Genomic DNA, 13,301 nt, shown 5'->3' with positions numbered 1-13,301 from the left:
TATTGCTTTTGTAGTTGTCTTTTTTACCCTGTGTCTCTCAATTTTGCTATTCCCTTACAGTTTCCTAGTTCTAATACCTCTATAAACAGTTTCCAATATACTCAGATAAGATACAGAGATAATAAAGGTACAACCACAGGAAGGGCATACAAGAGGATGATCAATAATAGAAACTACAGTTTCACATCGCATGTTGAAAGTAATTACAACAGTGATGTAACAGTCGTTTCCATAACATGGAGCTCATTTCACTTAGCATCATCTTATGTGTTCATAGGGGTATAGCTATTGGGCTCTTGTGATCCTCTGCTATAACTTGCCTAAACCTGTGCTAATTATTCCCTATGTGGGAGACCATAGAGTCCATGTTTCTTTGGGTCTGGCTCACTTCACTTAGTATAATTTTTTCCAAGTCCTTCCATTTCCTTACGAATGGGGCAATGTCATTCTTTCTGATAGAGGCATAAAATTCCATTGTGTATATGTACCACATTTTCCTGATCCATTCTTCTACTGAGGGGCATCTGGGTTGGTTCCAAATTCTAGCTATGACAAATTGTGCTGCGATAAACATTGTTGTGCTGGTGGCTTTAGTGTGTTCTTGTTTGTGGTCTTTTGGGTACATGCCCAAAAGTGAGGCTTCTGGGTCATAGGGGAGCTCTATTTTTACTTGGCCTTCATTTCTATAAGCATCATTTTATAAGCTCAAGTACACACACTCCTTGTGTTCCTCTCCTAAAAATATCTTCTTTGGTCAAATTGTGTGAACGTTTAGACTTATGTTTAATTAAGCATGTCCAAGTGTCATTATTTGTCTTTTACTCTCCATTGCATTTATTCATAGATTTATAGGCACATTCTAATTATTCTATGCAGCCTATATTTCTTTAGGTTTGGCTTACTTCACTTAATATAATTTATTCCAAGTCTTTCCATTTCCTTACAAAAGGAGCAATGTCATTCTTTCTGATCAAAGCATACAATTCCACTATGTATATATACCACATTTCTTGATCCATTCATCCATTAAGGAGCATCTGGGTTGATTCCATACCTTGGCTATAGTAAACCATACTGCAATCAAAATCGTTGTGGTGGTGGCTTTCGTGTAGGTTGGTTTGTGGTCAATTGGATAGATACCAAAGAGTGGGATTGCTGGGTCACAGGGAAGTTCTCTGTTTAGTATTTTGAGGAAGCTCCATACTGCTTTCCAGAGTGGTTGAACAAGTTTACATTCCCATCAACAGTGTATTAGTGTTCCTTTTTGGCCACATACCCACCAGCATTTGTTTTTCATAGCTTTCTTTTTTATTATTTTTTCTTATTTATTGTCAAAGTGATGTACAGAGAGGTTAGGCCTTGGGTACATTTTTCTTATTGTCAAACTGATATACAGAGCAGTTACAGTTTCATATGTTAGGCACTGGATATATTTCTTGTACTGTTTGTTACCTCTTCCCTCATTCCGCCTTCCCTCCTCCCCCTTTCCCTTTCCCGCCATGAGTTGTTTAGTAGATTTACACTAAACATTTTTGCAAGTATTTCTTTTGTAATCGTTTGTCTTTTTTACCCTGTGTCTCTCGATTTTGGTATTCCCTTACAGTTTCCTAGTTCTAATACCTGTATACACGGTTTCCAATGTACTCAGATAAGATACAGAGATAGTTCAAGTACAACCACAGAAAGGGGATACAAGAGGATCATCACCAATAGAAGCTACGGTTCCACATCGCATGTTGAAAGTAATTACAACAGTGATAATAACAGTCGTTTCCATAACATGGAGTTCTTGGGTACATTTTTTGTACTGTTTATTACCTCGTCCCTCATTCCCCCCTTCCCCCTCCCTATACCAAATGGTTTTGCAAGTATTGCTTTTGTAATCGTTTGTCTTTTTTACCCTGTGTCTCTCAATTTTGGTATTCCCTTTCAGTTTCCTAGTTCTAATACCTGTATACACGGTTTCCAATGTACTCAGATAAGATACAGAGATAGTGCAGGTACAAACACAGAAAGGGGATACAAGAGGATCATCAACAGTAGAAGCTATGGTTTCACATCGCATGTTGAAAGTAATTACAACAGTGATATAACAGTCATTTCCATAACATGGAGTTCATACTTAGCATCATCTTATGCATTCATAGGGGCATAGCTATTAGGCTTTTGTTATCCTCTGCTGTGACTAGCCTAAACCTGTGCTAATTATTCCCTATGAGGGAAACCATAGAGTCCATGTTTCTTTGGGTCTGGCTCACTTCACTTAGTATCATTTTTTGTCAAGTCCTTCCATTTTCTTACGAAAGGAGCCATGTCATTCTTTCTGATAGAGGCATAAAATTCCATTGTGTATATGTATCACATTTTCCTGATCCATTCGTCTACTGAAGAGCATCTGGGTTGGTTCCATATTTTAGCTATGACAAATTGTGCTGTGATAAACATTGTTGTGCTGGTGGCTTTAGTGTGTTCTTGTTTGTGGTCTTTTGCGTAGATGCCCAAAAGTGGGGCTGCTAGGTAATAGGGGAGCTCTATGTTTAGCCTTCTGAGTAATCTCCATACCATTTTCCAGAGTGACTGAACCAGTTCACATTCCCACCAACAATGAAGTAAGGTTCCCTTTTGGCCACATCCCCTCCAACATTTATTTTTGTTAGTTTTCTTGATAAAGGACATTCTTACTGGTGCAAGGTTGAATTTCAGTGTTGTTTTGATTTGCATTTCTTTTAGCCATTCTAACTGGAGTGAGGTGGAATCTCAATGTTGTTTTAATCACATTTCTTTTTTGTCCAGCGATGTCAAACATACCTTCATGTGTCTATTGGCCCTTCTTTCTTCTTAGGAGAAATCTCTTGTTAAGTCTTTAGCTCATTTATGAATTGAATTGCTGTTTCTGTGAGAATTTCTTTTTGGTGGGGGTTAATTTTTGAGCTCTGAGTATATTTGAGATATGAGGTCCTTGTCTAATTTATAGCTAGTAAAGACTTTTTCCCATTTTTGGGCTTTTTACTTGTCCTGCTAGCTATGACCTTTGCCATGCCGAAACTTTTTCGTTTGATGTAATCCTATTTATCCAGTCTTTCTTTGATTTGTCGTGATTCTGAATCTTTACTTAGGAAGTTCAGTCTGTGCCAAGGAGTCCTGGGGGTTCCCCTATCCCTTCTGGTAGTACTTTTAGGGTATCTGATCTTACATTGAGGTCTTTGATCCATTTGGAATTGATTCTGGTACAGGGTGATATACACAAATCTAATTTTAGTTTCCTGTGTTTGGGGCCCCTTTATCAAATATTAGGTGGCTATAAGTCTGTGAGTTCATTGATAGGTCTTCTACTCTATTCCATTAGTCCTTAGGCCTATTCTTGTACCAAAACCAAGCTGTTTTTATTACTACAGCTTTGTAATACAATTTGAAGTGTGGCATTTTTATTTCTCCAGCACTCTTCTTCCTGGTAGGGATTGTTTTTGCTAGTCAGGGTCTTCAATTATTCCATATGAATTTTTGGATTTCTTCTATATCATTGAAGAATGTTGTTGGGACTTTTTTTATTAGTTTTTCAATGAATTTTTAGATAGCTTTGGGCAGTAGTGCCATTTTCATGATGTTATTCTTTCCAATCCAGAACCATGGGAGGTTTTTATGCTTCTTTAAATCTGCTTTAATTTCCTTTTTCAGGTTGTCAAAGTTTTCATGATAGAGGTCCTTCAATCTTAAGTTAATAACTAGGTATTTTTAAGATATTATAAATGGAATTACTGTCCGGATTGCAGACTCACTCTTCTCATTGTTGACATTCAGAAAAGCTACTGATTTTTATGGGTTAATTTTATGCCCTGCTATTTTGCCAAAGTTTCAGATCAACATAAGTATCTTGCATCCTTCACATTTTAGTGAGATTCCATCTCACCCCAATTGGATGCATGAAAATGTATTTCATTTCTCTTAAAGAATGCTTAGTTTCTAAACTTAGTACTGTACACTGGAGTTAATTATTATTTTTAATTGAAAAAGTTTTATAGTTGACCTTATGAGGACATTATAATGAAAGTAGAACTGAATGTTAGCTTTGAAATGTTAGCATGGAATTTATTCACTGTTAAACAAACTGATAAAGCACTTGATTCATGATAGCTCCACAGGGATGGAAAGAGAGTTGACACAATCAATTAGAGAAAGAAATCTCAAGCACAGGGTATATTTCTAGAGAACTGGAGTTCCTATCATGTTAGTATTCAGCATAATTGTTCAATTCAAACTTTTTCTCTACAAATATTTGTAATCCACTAATAGAAAGATACAATTAACTGCAAGAAGTGTAAGTACACTAAATTCTATCTTTGTTATATTTTGAAACCTGAATGAACAAGCTTTGAATAAATAGATCTTCCTAGACTGTTATAACTTAGGAAAGGAATTCCTAAGATGATATTAATTCAAACATTATTTAGACTGTTTTTATATTGGATAATAGATAGGCATTGATACAACTATATTAAGCAAGAAAATGAGTAAGAATTCATTCAAAAGTAGCTTCATTTGATGCTGTGATAATTCAAGAAATTAAAAACTAGAAACCAATGGCCATGTATTTGTATTTCTAGTGGAATTAGAGATTGAAGCACAGGAGTTAAAGGTGCAAACACATAGTATTGGAGGGAATATTTCTACAAGCAAATAATTTACATAAGGTACTTATTTCTGTATTTAACATAAAGTACAGATTATCTAGTTACAGTATATTAGTTTATAAAGAACATAAGGAAGAAACAAAATATGGTGTGACGAGCAGACATTTCTGACTTATGCCTAGGGTGCATTTGAGTATATGACTGACATTATGAGGACATTTGAGAATTTGGAAATCATATTTGGAGTTCAAGAAATGTTACCCAAAGCAAGTGTATATGTTAGGAAATAAATGGATTAAATTACAAACTGAAAACATGGCAGGCAAAGCATGTATGCAGCAATACATAGGGTACTGGAATTCCTATAATAATACTGTTCAATAGCATATTCAATTTAAACTTGTTTCTCTAAAATATTTGTAATCCACAATTAACTTCCAGATGTTATGAGTGAATTATATCCTTGTTGTATAGTCAAACATCCATTCTACAGAGACATGATGACTCACCTGTAATCTCAGGAATTCTGAAGGCTGAGATCAAGAGAATTGTACTTGAAGGTGAAGGGCAGAAAGCTAGCCAGAGCCCATCCCAGCAAATAAACTGATGAATTGATGAATGCCTCTATTCCAAGCTATGTAAGAAACATAGCACCCAGGAAAAAGCACAAAATGCCATGGGGGTAGGGGCGAAAAAAACTAAAACAAAACAAAACAACAACAACAAATGGTTGAGAAGCCAGATGCTGGTGACTATAATCCTAGCTACTCAGGAGGCTGAGATCTGAGTGACACCATTCAAAGCCAGCCTGGGTAGGAAAGCCCGCAAGACTTCTTTCTTCAATTAACTACCAGAAAACCAGAAGTGGAGCTGTAGCTCAAAGTGGTAGAGAGCTTGAGCAGCAGTAAAAGCTTAGGGACAGTGTCCAAGCCCTTAGTTAAAACCCATGACTGACAAAAAAATTAAAAAGTGCTGAGGGTCATGGATCAAGTGGTCTATCTCTTATCTCTTGAGGTGGTTTCTGCTTACTATGTACAGGACCTCTAAAAAAAAAAAAAAACAAAACAAAAACTGAGCACCAGTAGCTCACACCTGTAATCCTACCTATTCAGGAGGCCAAGATCTGATGATCTGACTTCAAAGCTAGACCAAACAGGAAGTTCATGACACTCTTAGCTCCAATTAACCAGCAAAATGCTGGAAGTAGAGCTTTGGTTCAAGTATTAGAGTACCAGCCTTGAGCAAAAAAGTTATGGGATAGTTCAAACTTCAGTACCAGAATGGGGGAAAAACTTCCATTAGAAATTTTGTATCTTCAACAGAATGAAAAGATATTCATCATTTTCACTTTAAAATCACAGGGAAAACACATGATATAAGTGAAGATCAAATATATATTAATAAACAAAAGGAAAACACTTGTGGACCAGGACAGGGAAATAGTTGATATTTCTCATCCATTTTCAGCAAGGTACTGATATAAGTATCTTATATGTTTACTTGTTTAATTTTTAGCATAATGTAGGTATGAAGGTAGTGAAACAGTATCCCAAAAAGTAACAAAGTAAACAAAATGGGATCATGAGAAATAACAAAGTGAAATCAATCTGTACTTGAGGAAATGTTATTCAACATCCGCTTAAACATTACGCTTAACCCATTAAACATGGACTAAATGTCATATTTGGGACTTAATGAAATGAATAATAGCATTTAAAGTAGGTTCCAAATATAAATAAGCAGAAAACTAAAAACAATTGTAGTGACTTTTCCCAGGTGTATGTTTTATAACTAAACATACATTATCATCCTACACAATAAATTGTATTGTCTTCACAATATCCCATTCCTTCAGTACCAAAACAGCAAAAGAGTAGAATTGAAATTTTAAGACTGAAGTGATGAGGAAAAACTAGAGGGATACTACAAAAACATTTTACAAAGAAAACATGTTGTTATTATTGTGTGTGCGTGTGTGTGTGTGTATGTGTGTGTGTATGCCACTCTTTAGGTTTAAATCAGTGCCTGAACATTATCTCTGAACTTTTTTGCTCAAGGTTAGTACTCTACCACTCAAGGGACAGATCCACTTCTGGGGTTGTTGTTTTGTTTTTTTTTTATAGTGTATTAGATTTCTTTATTGGCTGTATTCTTTTTTCTTTTTTTTTTTTTTTTTTTTTTTTTGGCCAGTCCTGGGCCTTGGACTCAGGGCCTGAGCACTGTCCCTGGCTTCTTCCCGCTCAAGGCTAGCACTCTGCCACTTGAGCCACAGCGCCGCTTCTGGCCGTTTTCTGTATATGTGGTGCTGGGGAATCGAACCTAGGGCCTCGTGTATCCGAGGCAGGCACTCTTGCCACTAGGCTATATCCCCAGCCCCTCTGGGGTTGTTTTTTGTTTGTTTGGTTTGGTTTGTTTTTGTTGTTTGGGGTTTTTTTGGGTGGTTGACTGGAAATAAGATTCTCACAGACCTTCCTATCCAGGCTGGCTTTGAACTGCCATCCTTAAGATTGCAGTTCTTCCTGTTCCTCAAAAGACTAAACATAGAGCTTCCGTATGACACAGCAATTCCACTCTGGAGCATCTATCCAATTAACCACAAACTAGGTTACACCAATGCAGCCAAATAGGCTGCATATTTTCTCTCACTTGTAATAATTTAAATATGCCTATAAACCTACAATTAAACCCAATGGATAGTAAAAGACAAATAATTACATGCTCAATTAAACAGCTGTCTAAATAAGCACACTAAGAATAGAGGAGGGTATTCTTATGAGAAGATCACACAGGCTCAATAGCTATGGGTATATGACCATATAAAAATGGTGCTTATTGTAATGAACTTCAAGAAATGGAAACAAGAGGGGCTGGGAAAGTGTCTTAGTGGTACAGTGCTTGTCTAGTATGCATAAATCCCTAGGTTCAATTCCTCAGCTCCACATAAACAGAGTGCTAGCCTTGAGTGAAGAGAAGCCAGGGAACGTGCTCAGGCCCTGGAGTTCATGCCCCAGGACTGGCAAAAAAAAATGGAAGGAAGGAAGGAAGGAAAAAAGAAAAAGAAATAAGAGGTTTTTCTAGGGTACAGTTTGCAGTTTTTTTCTTTCTTTTATTTCCTTTTACATATTCCTGTTGTCACTGTTGTTTTTTATTTCCATATGCTTTGTCTTCTATAAATTTATCTGATTTTGGAAAGGGAAAGGGAATCACAGAAACAGTGGGGCAAAGGGTGAATCAATTCAACAGGGATACTTACTACATATCATGTTGGAAATGAACTTTACAGCTTGGGTGAACAGGGGAAGTGGATGAAAATGAAAAAGGGGGTTAACACTGTACAAAAATAAATGTACTCATTACCATACTTATAGAACTATATAATGTACTCCCTTTGCAATAAAATTAAAAATAAAAGATTGCAACCTCCTGAATTGAAAGGATTGCAGCTGTTAGCCACTTGCACTAGTCTAGACCTCAACATCTTCACCAATACATAGTTTGTAGAATAAAACTCAAACTATGTGTAATATACTTGAACTTTATGAATGATAAAACTTCAAGGAAAGCATAAATAGGCTAAAGAAAACCCAAAATCAGCTTGAACATTTTGCCTATGTCTTAAGAAGAACAGTTCATTTCACAAAAAACATTACTACACAAGTCAAGGGTAGGTGACTCACTCCTGTAATCTAGCAACTCAGGAAGCTCAGATCTGAGGATCACACTTGAAAGCCAACCCAGGCAGAAAGTCATTGGGACTCTTATCTCCAACCAACCATCAAAAAGCTGGAAGTACTGGTGGCTTTAGTGTGTTCTTGTTTGTGGTCTTTTGGGTAGATGCCCAAAAGTGGGGCTGCTGGGTCATTGGGGAGCTCTATGTTTAGCCTTCTGAGGAATCTCCATACCACTTGCCAGAGTGGCTGAACCAGTTTACATTCCCACCAACAATGAAGTAGGGTTCCCTTTTGGCCACATCCCCTCCAACATTTATTTTTTTTCTTTTCTTTTAAAAAAATTTTATTTTATTGTCAAATTGATGTACAGAGAAGTTACAGTTTCATACCTTAGGCCTTGGGTACATTTCTTGTACTGTTTGTTACTGCCGCTCCTCTCCCTCCATGAGTTGTTCAGTTGGTTTACACCAAATGGTTTTACAAGTATTGCTTTTGGAGTTGTTTGTCGTTTTAGCCTGTGTCTCTCGATTTTGAGATTCCCTTTCACTTCCCAAGTTCTAATACCAGTATACACAGTAACCAGTGCATTCAGATGAGATACAGTGATAGAGCAAGTACAACCACAGGAAGGGATTCAAGAGGATCATCAACAAAAGAAGCTATAGTTTCACAGGATGTGTTGAAAGTAATTACAACAGTGATATAGCACTCATTTCCATAACATGGAGTTCATTTCACTTAGCATCATCTTATGCATTCATAGGGGCATAGCTATTAGGCTTTTGTTATCCTCTGCTGTGACTAGCCTAAACCTATGCTAATTATTCCCTATGAGGGAAACCAAACTGCAGAACTTCTTCAGGGCAAAGGACATAGCTCGCAAGAAAAACAGAAAGTACACAGATTGGGAAAAGATCTTTACTGGCCATACAACAGACAAAGGCATCATATCTAAAATATATGCAGAACTAAATATCTAAAATATATGCAGAACTAAAATAATTAAATTCCTCCAAAACAAAACCACAAGAAACCAACAGCCCCCTCAAGAAGTGGGCTAAAGACTTAAAAAGAGACTTCTCTGATGAGGAAATGAGAATGGCCAAGAGACATATGAAAAAGTGCTCTACATCACTGGCCATAAAAGAAATGCAAATCAAAACAACATTGAGATTCCACCTCACCCCAGTAAGAATGTCCTTTATTAAGAAAAGTTAGTTTTCTTAGTCTCTTTTTAAGTCTTTAGCCCACTTCTTGAGGGGGCTGTTGGTTTCTTGTGGTTTTGTTTTGGAGGAATTTAATTATTTTAGTTCTGCATATATTTTAGGTATGAGGCCTTTGTCTGTTGTATAGCCGGTAAAGACATTTTCCCAATCTGTAGGCTTTCTGTTTATCTTGCGAGTTATGTCCTTTGCCCTGCAGAAGCTCTGCAGTTTGATGCAGTCCCATTTGTCCATCCTTTCCTTGATTTGTAGCATTTCTGGGTATTTGTTAAGGAAGTTTCATCCTGTGCCAAGGAGCCCAAATGTTTCTCCTACTCCTTCTTTTAGTGTTTTCAGGGTATGTGTTTTTATTTTGAGGTCTTTGATCCATTTGGAATTGATTTTGGTACAGGATGATATATAAGGATCTAGTTTTCGTTTGTTGTAGGTGTTGAACCAGTTTTTCCGGCACAATTTGTTAAAGAGGCTATCTTTCCTCCATCCTGTTCATCGCAGCACAATTTGCCATAGCGAAAATATGGAACCAACCCAGATGCTACTCAGTAGACGAATGGATCAGGAAAATGTGGTACATATACACAATGGAATTTTACGCCTCTATCAGAAAGAATGACATTTCCCCATTTGTAAGGAAATGGAAGGACTTGGAAAAAATTATACTAAATGAAGTGAGCCAGATCCAAAGAAACATGGACTCTATGGTCTCCCTCATAGGGAATGATTAGCACAGGTTTAGGCTAGTCACAGAAGAGGATCACAAGAGCCTAATAGCTATGCCCTTATGAATGCATAAGATAATGCTAAGTGAAATGAACTCCATGTTATGGAAACAACTGTTATATCACTGTTGTAATCACTTTCAACATGCCATGTGAAACCATAGCTTCTATTGTTGATGACCCTCTTGTATTCCCTTCCTGTGATTGTGCCCGCACTATCACTATATCTCATCTGAGTACACTGGATACTGTATATACTGGTATTAGAACTAGGGAAGTGAAAGGGAATATCAAAATCAAGAGGCAAAGGATAAAAAGACAAACAACTACAAAAGCAATACTTGCAAAACCATTTGGTATAAACCAACTGAACAACTCATGGGGGGAGAGGGGAAGGGGAAGGGGGAGGTGGGAGGGAGGGAGGAGGTAACAAACAGTACAAGAAATGTACCCAAGGCCTAATGTATGAAACTGTAACCTCTCTGTACATCACTTTGACAATAAATAAGAAAAATAAATAAATAAATAAGCTGGAAGTAGAGCTGTGACTCAACTAAATAGTTCTAGCCTTGAGAGGAAAAAGCTCAGAGAGATTGCCCAGGTCCTGAGTTCAAGCCCTAGGACTCACACACAAGAAGAAATTGGCAGTGAATTTTCCTTGGGAAAAATAGAGGAACTAAATATCTCTTCCATGGTACATGAGTTCTTTAACACGCACAAGAACTTAGGATCAATTCCACCACCACATGAAAAGAAAACCCAGAAGCAAAAATGAAATAAGATTTTGAAATAATAGCAATGGGAAATAAAAGTGAGAAATGACTAGTTAGGTGATCAACAGGAGGAGAGGAAAATGTGGAGATTCTGAGGGGCAAAGAGGCCTGAAGGGCATTACATATGAACATAATGAATCCCACCAAATACATGGAATAAAGATGGGAAAAGGAAGGAAGAAAAGGAAATATGATGGAGGAGATGAACCTGTTTAAAATGGACACATACCTTTTTGTATTATCAACATAAGCTAATTCAAAAACAAAAGTATATGTATTATACAATATGAAATATATGTGTACTCTATATGGGTATATTATAACATGTACATATTACATAATATGTAACACATATAGCATTATATATAAAAACAATGAATTCTATGTGGTGATATAATATATTCTTGTGTTATAATAAAATAACACATAGGTAAAATGTTATTATATTTATTATAAAATAGTACATAGTATTATATTTAAAAATTTTTAATATGATATAAATACTTGAAATTTTAATTCTACCTTGAAATGACAACTATGCATTATAAAACCTAACCTACTAGTCTATAGCATGTGCAAATAGAATATTTAAATGGATGTTATGTTATTTTCATAGTTTTTTTGCTCTGTTAATTACCACTCTACCCACATATCTGAATTTTCAGTGCAGACTGAGTAGAAGTCATGAGTCCATGACAAAAAATCACACCATCACAACTTTCCTCCTCCAGGGCCTGACTGATGACCCACAATTCAAAGCTGTGTTTTTCATCTTTCTGTGTCTCACCTACATAATGAGTGTAACTGGAAACCTCACCATCATCTCTCTCACCATTATGGATCCACAACTCAAAACTCCCATGTACTATTTCCTACAAAATTTCTCCTTCTTAGAAATTGCATTCACATCTGCTTGTGTTCCCAGATACTTGTACAACCTATCAACAGGGGACAACACATCACATATAGAAGTTGCTCTTCCCACATGATTGTGATTTCCATCAGCTGCATCTTCATCTATGTGAAACCTTCACTGAAGGATTCCATGGCAATCAACAAGGGTGTGTCTGTCCTCACCACCTCCATTGCTCCTAGAACCCCTTCATTTACACCTTAAGAAACAAGCAGGTGAAATAGACCTTCAATAATGCAACCAAAAGAATTTCACTTCTGTTAAGGAAGTAAGTAAATTTACCAGAAAAAAAAAACTTTTTGATGAGTTGTTTTTTTTAACAGAATAGCATTGGTTTCTATGCATGCATCTTTGAATTTTAACCTCATCCTTTCCTACCAATTTCAAGATCACTCAGGGATAAAAAAAAACACAATACACATACACAAGGAAATAACAGCACAACTTCATGTATCAATAATCCTTGGCAAAGCCACAAATAAAGTAAAACAAAACAAAAATCATATCATGTATTTTGATTTGATAATTTTGCTCATTGGAGAATATTCTTACTACCAGACCCACTTCAGGCATGGAAGATAGAGTAGAAAGCCCAGAAAACTCTGGTCTTCCCTCCACTCCTCACATTTTAGTTAGATTCCATCTCCCCCCAGTTAAATTGCCCAACATTGTAAAATTGAACAACAAATGTTGTCAGGGATGTAGGCAAAAAGAAATTTTATTGCACCATTTGTGGGAATGCAAACTAGTACAACCACTCTGAATGGAGGCCTGGTAGTTCCTCATAAACATAGACCTTCCCTACAACCCAGCCATACCACTCTTGGGCATTTACGGAGACTATCACAAGCCAGGATACCAAAAACACATTTCCACACCCATGTTCATTGCTGCACTATGCACAATAGCCAAGTTGTAGTAACATCCCACGTGCTACACAATAGATGAGTAGGCCCAAAAAATGTGGTACCTATACACAATGAAATTATACACAGCCTTTAGAAAGAATAATATTGTGTCATTTGCAGGGAAATGGATGAACTTAGAGCAAATCATGTTAAGTGAGATAAGACAAGCTCACAGAGATAAACAGTAAATGTTTTCTCTCAAATGCAGAAGCTAGATCTGAAATACACCAGGACATGATAAATTGTACAGGACTCTGGATGTTTACACATAGTAAGACCAAAGTAGAATACTTTTTATGTTTTTTTTAATTCCTTTAAGATGTTTCTTCATTTATATCTCTTCTGGAGGGTAAGGAAAGACACAGAAATGGAGACACAAAGGGTAAACAAATGCAGCACTGTTGCTTACATATGTTGAAAATGAACTATACAATTTGTGAGTGGGAAAGGAAGGGAAAAACAGAAA

The sequence above is a fragment of the Perognathus longimembris genome, chromosome 1 (genome assembly GCF_023159225.1).
Source record: "Perognathus longimembris pacificus isolate PPM17 chromosome 1, ASM2315922v1, whole genome shotgun sequence".
Lineage (NCBI taxonomy): Eukaryota > Metazoa > Chordata > Mammalia > Rodentia > Heteromyidae > Perognathus > Perognathus longimembris.
This window is presented reverse-complemented; position numbering follows the sequence as displayed.